This window comes from Ursus americanus, chromosome 20, assembly GCF_024610735.1.
Source record: "Ursus americanus isolate L20-20 chromosome 20, mUrsAme1.1.p, whole genome shotgun sequence".
NCBI lineage: Eukaryota > Metazoa > Chordata > Mammalia > Carnivora > Ursidae > Ursus > Ursus americanus.
In genome coordinates this window covers 32,703,593-32,716,616 of record NC_142146.1, presented here as the reverse complement: position 1 = coordinate 32,716,616, position 13,024 = coordinate 32,703,593, and the positions used below count along the sequence as shown (strand labels likewise).

The 13,024-nt window shown below is 40.9% G+C and overlaps 1 long non-coding RNA gene across 1 annotated transcript in view; it reads left to right on the top strand.

Moving 5' to 3' along the window:
• LOC123788403 (uncharacterized) overlaps positions 1-10,988 on the top strand; it is a 38,080-nt gene extending 27,092 nt beyond the window's left edge. The window contains exons 5-6 of the long non-coding RNA XR_015727878.1: positions 1,770-1,944; positions 6,496-10,988. This is a non-coding gene — a long non-coding RNA (uncharacterized LOC123788403). The remainder of the gene's footprint in view (positions 1-1,769; positions 1,945-6,495) is intronic.
• Positions 10,989-13,024: the final 2,036 nt, after the last annotated feature.

Below are 13,024 nucleotides of genomic sequence, written 5' to 3'. Positions count from 1 at the left end.
GCTGCTCAGCGGCCTGCAACAAATAGGGGCAGAGTGGCTTTCTCAGCAATGTGCATCATGTTGCCTGCATCCCACAGCAGTAATCTTTGTGTCTGGTCTTGCCCAGGTGCTCACAGAAAGAGCTCCTGCAGCTCCTGCCTCTGTCTCCTCTTCCATGTGACTTTCTGGCAGTTCCTGCAGGGGAGCTCACTCAACATCCATTCTCATCTCCCTTCTCTCACCTCCATTCAGCAAGCTGGAGGCTAAATATCTTTTATAGCCTCCTTTGCTAAGAAAGGTAGTCATTTCTGTGACAGTTTTGGGTTCTGCTCTGTGAGCAGAAAATTGCTAGGGGTTCCTGGAAAAACCTTTGCTTTGCTGATAAAGGTCTTGGCTTCAGCTTTGATCACAGTGCTACAAGTTTAACATGATCCTAGTGAAAGTATTGATGGGATTATTCAGGGGGATGATAACAAAATAATTCTAGAGTTTACCTGGAAGAATACAGAAATAAGAATAGCTAGAATATTAGCTTTACTAGGGTAGGGATCCTATAAAAGCAATTTACTTTTTGTTTCTTCCAATTCTTTTATGCTTTGAAAAGACTTCCTGATTCTGAAATGCATTAAATATTTATCTTTTTTCTGTTTTTTCTGGTGCCTAGGTGGTGCAGTCGGTTAAGCATCAGACTCGTGGTTTCAGCTCAGGTCGTGATCTCAGGGTGATGAGATTGAGCCCCGAGTGGGGCTCCGCACTCAGTCCAGAGTTGGCTTGGCTTTCTCTCTCCCTCTCCCTCTGCCCCTCCCCCACTCCCTGTATGTGCACTCTCTCTCTGAAATAAATAAATACATCTTTAAAAAAACCCCAGGAAACTGTGTATCAGAAATCACCATATGCAAACTTATGAGGCAAGCAATAAACTGGAAAGTCTCCCTGTTTCATCTGATGACAGCGGAACATGGTATCAAAGAGTAGGGGTGAGAGCCAGTGTACTGGAGTGTGGGGTCTCCTTTATACCACAGGCTGTATTATCCCATTTATCATCATCATCATCATCTCCATTTTGCCAATGACTACATTAGGAAGTTATGGTTGCCCAAAATCAAGTGGGATGCACTGAACTCCCAATCCAGATGTCTCTGATGATAAAAAGTGAGTTTGTACTCTTTCTACCACACCCCACTGCTGATGAAATGTTAAATGAGAAAGGCTAACTTTCCAGCTGAATTAGACATAATCAGAGGAGAGGGGCAGAAGAGGGCGATTTGAAAAATATGGAGAGCAGGAGGGATATATAATAAAGGGGAAAGATGGAAATGCTACTTAACCAAACACAATGTCCAAATAGGGTCTAGGATCACAGGGGGTGAACAAGGAGGAAGGATAGACCCAAAATCCATGTTGCCTGTGACCTGGACCAAATTCCTGGTCACACATAGCCAAGGCAGCATATGGTGGAAAGTGCACAGAACTTTAGAATTAGACAGATCTTTGTTTATCTCCTTTCATCACTTACTAATCACATGTCAAAATAAGGATAAAACCAAATCTTTAAGTAAGCCAACCACAGCCTCCATCAGATTGCCATTTTCTCTTCTCCAAGGATACTGAGGTTAGGGCTCTTGCGCCCAGTATTTGGCATACTGCTAGATTGTATTCTCAGACACCAATGGTATAGTCCTAGAACTATATTTAAAGATGTATGTGTAGCAGTGAAATTCGTTTGTTGCCAATGAGACCCCAGTAAGCATAATTTTTTTTTTTAAAGATTTTATTTATTTATTTGACAGAGAGACAGCCAGCAAGAGAGGGAACACAAGCAGGGGGAGTGGGAGAGGAAGAAGCAGGCTGAAGAAGCAGGCTCCCAGCGGAAGAGCCCGATGCGGGGCTTGATCCCAGAATGCCAGAATCACGCCCTGAGCCGAAGGCAGACGCTTAACGACTGCGCCCCCCAGGCGCCCCCCAGTAAGCATAATTTAATTCAGGTTGCAAGTATCCACCCAAACTCGATGCACGAAATACTCCACACTGTTTTTTCCTAGCTTGTCATTGCATAAAGATTGCACAATTGCACCACAGCAATCCAGAGAACAATATTTTTTATAGGTATATTATATTTAAACAAAGTGTGTATCGACAAAGGTAAAACTCAATTAAATAAAAATGATTATGCTCACCATAGATAATTTCTATCAGTACTATTCATATGGCTGAATAATAAAACCCACAATGGAACAGTTCCATTTAAAACTAATGTTGCTCAATTTATGGCCAGCTTTTCAAAATCTTAACTTCAATCACTTTCTTACTTAACACAATTATAGCCATAAATAATTCGAATTGATTAAATTTGAAAATGAAAAATTCAATTTATGAAAGGTTATAAAGCACAGTAAAATGCAGCAAATTTCTATTTATAAGTATATATCCAATAGCACATGAAAATTAGCTTACATTGTTTGCAAAGAAATTCTTTTTTTCCAGTTTTATTGAAAAATAATTGACATACATCACTGTAGAAGTTTAAGGCATACAGCATGATGGCTTGATTTACATATCTTGTGAAATGATTACCACAATAAATAGAGTTAACATCCATCTTCTCATATAGATACAATAAGAAGAAAAGAAAGAAGAAAAAAAATTCTCTTTGTGGTGAGAACTCTTAGGATTTACTCTTTTAACTTTTCTAAACATTATACAGCAGTGTTAGCGATAGTCATCATGTAAGTTACACCCCTAGTAATTACTTGTTTTACAATTGGAAGTTTGTATCTTTTGATAATCTTCTTCCATCCCTCCTCCCCCCATCCTCTGCCTCTGGTAACCAGAAGTCTGGTCTCTTTTTCTATGAATTTGTTTTGCTTTGTTTTTAGATTCCACATGTAAGTGAAAACATACAGTATTTGTCTTCCTCTATTTGACTTATTTCACTTAGGACAATGCCCTCAAGTTTCATCCTTGTTGTTACAAACGGTAGGATTTCCTTGTTTTTCTTTATGGATGAATAATATGCCACTGTGTGTATATATACCACCACTTCTTTATCCATTCATCCATGGATGGACACTTATATTGTTTTCATGTCTTGGCTATTGTAAATAATGCTGCTGTGAACATGGGGGTGCATATGCCTTTTTGAATTAGTGTTCTTGTTTGCTTTGGATATTTCCCAGAAATGAAATTGCTGGCATAAAATCATATGGCAGTTTGGTTTTTAGTTTTTCGAGGATCCTCCATACTGTTTTCATAGTGGCTGCACCAGTTTACAATCCCACAAACAGTGTACAAGGGTTTCCTTTTCTCCACATCCTTGCCAACACTTGTTATTTCTTATCTTTTTGTTGATAGCCATTCTAAGAGTTATGAAGTGATATCTCACTGTGGTTTTAATATGCATTTCCCTAATGACTAGTGATATTGAGCATCTTTTCTTTTTTTAAAGATTTTATTTATTTGTTTGAGGGGGGGAGGAGCAGAAGGGGAGAATCTCAAGCAGACTCTATGCAGAGCTTGGAACCCGACATGGGCTCCATCTCGTGACCCTGAGATCATGACCCAAGCCAAAATCAAGAGTCAGATGCTTAACCAGGTGCCCCAATATTGAGCATCTTTTCATGTACTTGTTGACCTTTTGTAGATCTTCAAAGGAATATTTCTTCAGGTCCACAAAGAAATTCTTAGTGCAAGTAATAAGATAATAAAACACCAAGTTATCAAACAGATCAATAGACAGAACTGAAAACTATCACAACAATTCTTTTCATAAGTAAAAACAACTGATATGGGAACGCCTGGGTGGCTTAGCTGGTGAAGCATCTGAATCTTGATTTCAGCTCAAGTCATGATCTCAGGGTCTTGAGATTGGGCCCTGTGTTGGGCTCCGTGCTGGACATGGAACCTGCTTAAGATTCTCCCTCTCCCTCTACCCCTTCCCCCTCACTCTCTTGCTCTCTCTCTCTCAAAAAATGACTGATATGAGAATTTATTTTACTTATCCTCTTCTGATATTTAATAATGAACATGAACACTCAATTAAAAATGGCCATATTCTTTCCCTAGTTTAGTATATTTGCTTATTATTTTACAATAGCTCTGAGCTATTGCTTTGATGTCTGTAAAAGCTATAATATTGCTACAAACCTTGAAATTAATTTAGAAAAATTTAATGTCCAATTTTTCAGTGCACAATTAAAGAAACAAGCAGGTTAAACTAATCGAAATGCCTTGGCGTAAATTTATTTAGAGTGTGGGAAAAGTATATTTTCATTTCAGATGGTTCTTAAACATTTATAATACCACATTTATATAAGAGACACACATATCAAGGCTGTTCCTAGGACATAGTAGGTGCTTAGAAAATATTTGTTGAATAAGTGATTGACACACTTTACCAAACAAATAAGCACATATTACCATGTCATAGACACACTTTCTCAAAATTATGGTTTTTTAAGCATTAAAAAGCATTCAAATGATGTGTGGTGTATTTACTGGAGGGGGTCAGGTACAAAGTCCTCAGACAAATGTTCCTTCACATCTGTTTTGTTTGTTGCACAGCGTGTCGATTTTTAACTATCTTTTCCAGACCCCCTTCCATTTCTGCACCTGTGAACTTACACTCAAATATTATTAGAAAGGTTCCATCCTTCCTCTAGGGAAGCACCCTTTTCGCTTCTTATTTTGGAAAGAATCTCTGTTGGATTAGATGAGCTTGTACAATTTTCTCTGGCTTTTCAAAACTTCTTATAAAACTTCTTTCTTCTGGGCCCTCAGACCTGAAAGAACACTAGATACTGAATTTTACTTTCATTTCCAGTTTACTCTACTGCTTTTTAGTGGGTTGTAACATTTTGGTTTCCTACATTCATTTTAAGTCCCTCCCAAATCTATGTAATTTTGTCTCATGCCTCATTCCACATGTTTAGTGACTATCTAATCAATCCAATTGCATGTTTACATTATTACAGTTAAAAAGAGTTTCCTTTACTAGCCACACTGGTGTAACAGGTGTTCCTGTTTGAGGACATAGAAGGCATCAGGCTGGCAGGGAGTATCGTTGGGGAACACCAGGTCATCCTTGAGCAAAACAGGCTCCATGGTGGGGGGGCCTAAGGACGGGGTAGTATGAGCAGGGCTAGAGTGCCTGAGGATTCAGCCATGCAGAGCTCACACAAATTGCTTGAATAGAATTTACTCAAGACTTTTATTTTTGCCAGGGGCAGGGGGAGGGAGGGTGGCTGGGCATGGGAGGTGTCACAGAATGGAATACTTGGCTTCTGACTCTCAGCTTCTTGCCTCTTGAGGTTTTGGGAATACCCAAGTAAGTACCAGACAGTGCAATTCCACCCTACCTGGTCCACATGTTGTGGATGCTAGATTGTCTATCCATTTTCCCTGTCCTGATCCCAACAGGCCCATTGTTGGGTAGGAACCCATCTCTCCTCCCCTATTCTCCCACAACCTACTGCTCAAGGGAAGCCTGATCCCTGCTCGGTTCCAAGTCTGCGACTGACTGGTCTAATAGGACTCTCATCCCCTTTGTCAAAGATTGGGTAGCCAATGGGCATGAGACCCAATTCGAGCCAATGAAGTGTGAGGAGAGGTTTGCCAGGACTTCGAGGAGGGACTTCCTCAATTTCTAGGAGAGCTTCTGGCACAGCTGACTCTCTTCTAACAGCAGTTGTGACAGACGAGGTCAGACTGGGGGCAGCAATCTGACCTCTAGCCAAGGGGGAAACCAAAGCAGAGAGGAGGGCACTGCTAGAAGTCAGAGGAGGGGAATGCAACCCTACTTTTTAATCCATGATTCAGGAAGGCAGTGTTTGTCTTTTCTCCTACTTCCCTTCTCTCCATGGAGGGACTTCTAGAAATAATTGTAAAATATGTACAACATAAAAATTTGCCATTTTAACTATTGTAAGTGTTCAGTTCGGCAGCATGAAGTGCATCTGCGCTGTCGTGTGATCATTACTACTATTCATCTCCAGGACTTTTCATCATCCCAAACTGAAGCTCTATACCTGTTAAACATGAAGAGGAACTTTTTTTTTTTTTTATAATAATTTTTTATTATATTGTTAGTCACCATACAGTACATCCCTAGTTTTTGATGTAAAGTTCCATGATTCATTACTTGCATATAACACCCAGTGCACCATGCAATATGTGCCCTCCTTAATACCCATCACCGGCCTATCCCTGGCGATTCCAGGGTATGGGCTCTTGCTTCTTAGAGGAGGTCACAGTGTGTTTGAATGTCATACGCATAGCGGTGGCTTTCTCTCTGGCTTTTCCTTCCAGTTACATAGCAGGAGGGATGAGCTGTGTCAAGTCCTCCCTACATGGGGGAAGCCTGGAAGTCTTGGTCCCTCTACTTCTTTTTTCTGAGAAAGTACTGAGAGAGGACTGGTGGCTGGTTAGACAACCCTCCCCGCTGCCATCATTTGTTGTTAATCTGAACTTCAAATTTAACCTGTCTCCTATATTTTTATTTGCTAAATCTTGTATGCCTAGGTAAGGAGAATGCAGCCCATTGACTCTGGAGGCTTTGAAGGACCCCTGACAGCAGCTGTGGACACCAGTGCCTGGCAATAAGGATCAAGCAAGAAGCTGGCTAGAGTAGCATGGAGAGAGGATTGCGACACTCCATTTCCTCAAAATTCCAGTTGCTAGGATGGAACCTAAACTGTACCCCACATCCCACCTGACCTTAGATTGTGTGTGGCTGTTGAGGATGAGAATAGAGAGAGAGAATCCTGAACTGGTTGAGTATTAGCCCAAGAAGAGCTGAGAGAAAAAACCTGAAGGTGATTGAATGACCCTGGATCGGCAAGATGAAGCAGAAATGAGCACTCACGCACTAAGTTCAGTTACAGTGTAATAAGATCACATCTTCCACATCTGAGTGGGTGAGTGAAAATTTGTACCTGCTACAGGTAAAAGGTGGGGTTGGTGAGATTGTCTCAGAGGTCTCTTGTGTAGCAACAGCTTCGTAGCTGTAGAGATGAGGCTTGAGGCTCTTGAAGGATAAGTAAGACATGGATTAGGTGAGGATGGGAGCATTTCAGAAACCCCGCTTGAGTGCCTGGTTCTGGGAGACCCAGCAAATGGGCGTGGGTGGGAAGAGGTGCGAGGAATATCATGACCGTTGTGTGTGTAAGCTGTCCCTGTGTTCTAAGTTTGCTGCTTCTTAAACATTGGTGGTTGAGAACTTGCTACAGTTAATAATTATCAACAGTGAGAGGCAGTTGATTTGTTCTGATTAACCTGATTTAAGAGCTGTTTTCTTTTGTTTTTTAATTGTTGCAGTATATCGACATACAATAAGAACCGTTTTCTTTTTTTTTTTTTTAGATTTTATTTACTTATTTGTCACAGAGAGAGAGAGTGAGAGAGAGAGAGCACAAAGTAGGGGGAGCAGCAGGCGAGGGAGAAGCAGTTTCCCTGGTATCATGACCTGAGCCAAAGGCAGACGTCCAACCGACTGAGCCACCCAGGTGTCCCAATAAGAGCTGTTTTCTTAAGGGAACTATGAAAGGATTTTCTAGGGAATGAACTGGTGAACAAGCGCATTTTAACAGGGAGAGTCACAAAGGACGCAGAAAGTCTGAAAGCCAAGAGAATTGTTGCAGGGTGCGCCATGTTTAGCTTTCTGCCTAATCAAGCAATTCACGCCGCAGGCACAGTGGGTTCTGTCTGCTTGCAGAGAGGGTGAAAGGCTTGGTTGGGTCTCCCCCAACTCTGCAGAGGAGATCTGGGGCCAAGGGCGCAGCTTTGTGCTCTGCCTGGCAGCTCCAGGCTCATCAACAGCAAGAGAGCACAGCAGTGGCGGGCGCTGGCAGAAGCAGGAGCCCGCAGGGCTGTTCCCGCCCAGTGAGGAAGAGGTGAGTCATGGAGTTGGTGACCAACTCCCTTCAGGGGAACCCCGTGGGCTGACACAGGGAGCAGGGGCGAATTGTCAGTCCGGAGCACACAGGCAAGCAGGATGTAGCCGACACCCACTAGTATATATCAGTACTATTGATCAATAGTCACACCTATAGATTTATATATGAAGGAGTGAGTGCTGGCGGTAGAAGAACGCTGCCACATATATATCTTTACTGGCTTTGAAGGACCTTATAAAATACATGGAAGGCTAAGAGTAGAGGTGGGCAGAAGCTATAAACATGTCACCCTCCATTTTAAAGGTTACCACTTGTGAAGAATAATGAGGAATGAAAATTGAAGTATTGGTTACTCCCACTGTTAACTAGCAGGCTTTGGTTTTTAGATTGTGGCTTTTGATACCAGCCCTTCTGGCAGAGATTACTGAGTGTGCTGCATAAATCTGGGAAGACTTGTTTGACAGGAAACACCTACCTAAGTGAGAGATTCCACCCCAAATTGGAAGGAGTGGGGAGAAATAAAACCATGAAACCAGGTATCATTGAGGATAACCATAGTACTAAAGGAATATGAAAACAGAGACATTTTCAGGTGGAAGCATCAAGTGAATGGGTTAGAAGGAGTGTCCACAGGCTTCGAGATCTGTACACTATAGACCAGGTACAGGATCTGAGAAACAAAATATAGTCAACATTTTTAGACTGTGAGGTGAACATAATCCCATGGAGATGGGGTGCAATGGGAACTAATGTCTGGCCCAGGCCTGTCATACCCGTGAGAAAAGTGTCAGGAAGGCTAAAGCTCAGAACAAGCCAAAGCTTGTGGTTGGAAAAAAAAAAGGCCAAAGACAAGCAAAAGTTTTTTTAAAAAGCTGTGTTTGGGGCAAGAAGAGGATGGAAGGTGCAGGCCTGCTGTTTGGGAAATTTAGTGCAATGTCTGTAGATGATAAAGACCACGGGAGAATGACACTGAGTGTAGCTTCTGTCTCCTCCAACAAAAGAATGCTTTTCAAAATCCATAGAGCTCAACTAATACACAGAGGAGAAGGAAAGATAGGGGAAGCATTCCAGCCTCCAAATACTTACCTGCCAGGGATGTGCTTGCTGAAGAATTGTTGTTAGCTAATTGGGTACAAAAATGAAGAACGGTGAGGAGAAGAGATCTTTACACAAAGGGATTAGAGTACTTATTTTAGAAGATCCCCTTTATGTGAGCTATTCCCCTCCCAGCATTCCAGGGGTATCTGCTAGGCTTAATGGGCGGCCTTGCCCTGCCACCTGCAAACCCTCTTAATGCCAGGTTACAGAGAAAAGGCATAAGAAAGTTAAGCCTGCAGATTACAGATCAAGGTCAAAAGTCTTGCCGACTTCTCATTCTCAAAGGTAGGTGCATGGGGCAGAAAAGGTGGAAGGGCAATAGGAGGTCCTCTGGCGCTGGGGATAGGGGAGGAAGCGACCATGTCATTCTCTGCTAAGCTGACACCTGTTCTCAGCAGGTGAGTTAATCACTAATCTCTTAAAATAGCAGCTTGTTCCCTAAGCATTCTGGATTCCTAGTAAAAACGGCTCTTCAATGATTTCTTTTAAAGAGTCATAACTAGTCATAGCATGAAATATTGGGAAAATATTTTGGATAGCATGAAGAATTTAAAAGTCAACTTTAACTTCTTTTTCTAGAGATAGCCTCTGTTAGCATTTTCTTTTATAACATGTTACTTTTCTCTGATAATAGCAGGGCGTACATAGGATAAAAATTTGGAATATAAAGAAAAGCTTAAAGAATAAAATGAAAACCGCTTGTAATGTCACCACTGCTGATATTTTGATATCTTTCCTTCCAGTCTTTTTTCTTTGCATACACACATGTACATACATATGTAGGTACATTTTTAATAAAATGAATCATGCTGTACATGCAGTTTTGTATCCTATTTTTTACACTTGAAAATTACAACCTGAGCATTTTCCTTATCATTAAGTGCTGTTTAAGAGTATGATTATAATTGCCATCTGCTATTTCACTGTGCTGCAGTGCATCTAACCATTACTTGGCTTGTTTCCAGTTCCTCAGCATTTGAAAATAATGCCATTATAAACATCCTTGTATGAAAATCTTCACCTAGAATCCATTTCTCAAGGTGGAATTACTAGGTCAGAAACCAGGGATGTTTTTGAGGCTCTCAATACATAATGCTACCTTGTCATCCATGAAGGTGCTGTCACTTCGCTTTCCCCATCCCCCACCCCAAGGGGCACGTGACCACCCATATCTTGTTGACTTCTCTTAGATTTGCAATTTCTGTCAGATGCTTCAAGGTCTCCCTGCTTTGTGCAATCCCATCGCACCACTGCCATCTTGTGTTCTCCCTCTGTGGCTTTTCTAGGGAGAGAAGACATTCTGGTCCTTGGAATATTTGAAATGCTCTCCCTATGTTTCTCTAAAGACTTTTCCTGCTCCATAGCTATTTTTGTTTGTTTTGAGATGGTATGTATTTCCCTCAGTTTGGCCAGCTGGGTAACTCCTACCTGTCCTTCTGGACCCAGCTCAGACCTTGCCTCCTCTGCAAAGCTTCCTTTGACATTCCCAGTGGGGTTTAGGAGCCTCTCATCTATACTCCCCTCAGTCCTTCCCATGTCAAAGCACTTGTCACAGTGTGCCATGTGCTCAGCTGTCTCCCCTCAGATGTGAGCTCCCTGCAGGTAGGCACATGACTTTTTTTTCTTATTTTAATTCAATTAGCCAACATATAGATCATCATTAGTTTCAGATGCAGAGTTCAGTAATTCATCAGTTGCATATAACACCCAGTGCTCATCACAATGTGTGCCCTCCTTAATACCCATTACCCGGTTACCCCAACCCCCCATCACCCCTTCAGTAACCCTCAGTTTCTTTCCCATAGTTAAGAGTCTCTCGGGGCGCCTGGGTGGCAGCGTTGTTAAGCCTCTGCCTACGGCTCAGGGCGTGATCCCGGTGTTATGGGATCGAGCCCCACATCAGGCTCCTCCGCTATGAGCCTGCTTCTTCCTCTCCCACTCCCCCTGCTTGTGTTCCCTCTCTCGCTGTCTCTATCTCTGTCAGATAAATAAATAAATAAATCTTTAAAAAAAAAAAAAAAAGAGTCTCTCATGGTTTATCTCCCTCTCTGATTTCTTCCCGTTCTGTTTTTCCCTCTCTTCCTCTATGATCCTCTGCGCTCTTATTATCCCTCATATAACTGAATCCATATGATAATTGTCTTTCTTTGATTGACTTATTTCACTCAGCATAATACCCTCCAGTTCCATCCACGTTGATGTAAATGGTAAGAGTTCATCCTTTCTGATGGTTGAGTAATACTCCATTGTATAAATACACCACATCTTCTCTATCCATTCATCCATTGATGGGACATCTTGGTTCTTTCCACAGTTTGGCTATTGTAGACACTGCTGATATAAACACTGGGGTGCAGGTGCCCCTTTGGATCACTACATTTGTATCTTTGGGGTAAATACCTAGTAGGGCACATGTCTTTTTTCACTGTATTTTCAGTGCCTGACACTGCATCTGGCAGGTATGGATATTTTATAGACACTGAATAAATGCTTACCTTATTTAAAAAAACCTTGAAGACTAATCTTTATTTCCATACCCTGTATTCTATCCCACTCTGCTTAAATATTTACTAAGAGTTTTTCTGATTATATAAAGATCTAGTGGTTGAGATATAAGTGACACATAATATTGTGTAAGTTTAAGGTGTATGACATGATGACTTGATATACATATATATTGTGAAATAATTACCACAACAAGGTTAGTTAACACATCTGTCACTTCACATAGCTGTCTTTTATGTGTGTGTGTTTGTGGGGAGAACTTTTAAGATCTACTCTCTCACCAACTTTCAAGTAGATAGTACAGTCTGTTAATTATAGTTACCAAGCTGTACATGAGATCCTCAGGACTTATTCATCTTATAATGGGAAGTTTTTACCCTTTGACCAACATCTCCCCATTTCCTCTAACCTCCCCCTCCCCAGCCCTGACAACCACCATTCTATTCTCTATTTCTATGAGTCCAGCTTTTCTGGATTTCACACATAAGTGAGATCATACTGTATTTGTCTTTCTCATTCTGATTTCACTTAGCTCAAAGTCCTCAAGTTTCATCCATGTTGTTGCAAATGACAGGGATTTCTTTTTTACGGCTGAATAATATTCCATTGTATATACCTACTACATTTTCTTTATTCATCCATCAGTGGACTCTTAGGTTATTACCATATCTTAGTTATTGTAAATAATGCTGCAATGAACACTAGAGAACGGATATCTCTTTGAGATAGTGATTTTATTTCCTTCAGATATATACTCAGAAGTGGGATTGCTGGATCATATGGTAGTTCTATTTACAGTGTTTTAAAGAAACTCCATACTGTTTTCTACAGTGGTTATACTAGTTTATGTTCCATCAATAATGCACAAGGGTTTCCTTTTCTCCACATTTTTGCCAACACTTGTTATTTCTTGTCTTTTTGATGATAGCCATTCTAATAGGTATGAGGTGATACCTCACTGTGATTTTAATTTGCATTCCCCTGATGATGACTGATGTTGAGCACCTTTTCATGTAGCCATTGGCCATCTGTATGTCTTCTTTGGAAAAATGTCTATTCTGGTCCTTTGCCCATTTTAAAATTGGATTATTATTATTATTTTTGCTATTGAGTTGTAGGTGCTCCTTGTATATTTTGGATATTAACCCCCTTATCAGATACATGATTCACAATTATCTTCTCCCATTCTGTAGATTGCCTTTTCATTATGTTGATCAACCATTTCTTTTGCTGTGCAGAAGTGTTTCAGTTTGATGTAGTCCCACTTGCCTATTTTTGCTTTTATTGTTTGTGTTTTATGTGTCATATACAAAAAAACATCGCTGAAACCAATGTCAGGGAATTTTTTCTTTACGTTTTCTCCTAGGAGTTTCATAGTCTCAGGTCTTACGTTTAAGTTTTTAATTCATTTCAAGTTAACTTTTGTCAGTGGAGTAATATAGGGGTCTAGTTTCATTCTTTTGAACGTGATTATCCAGTTTTCCTAGTGCCATTTATTGAAGAGACCATCTTTTTCACATTGAGTATTCTTGGCTCCCTTGTCAAATATTAGT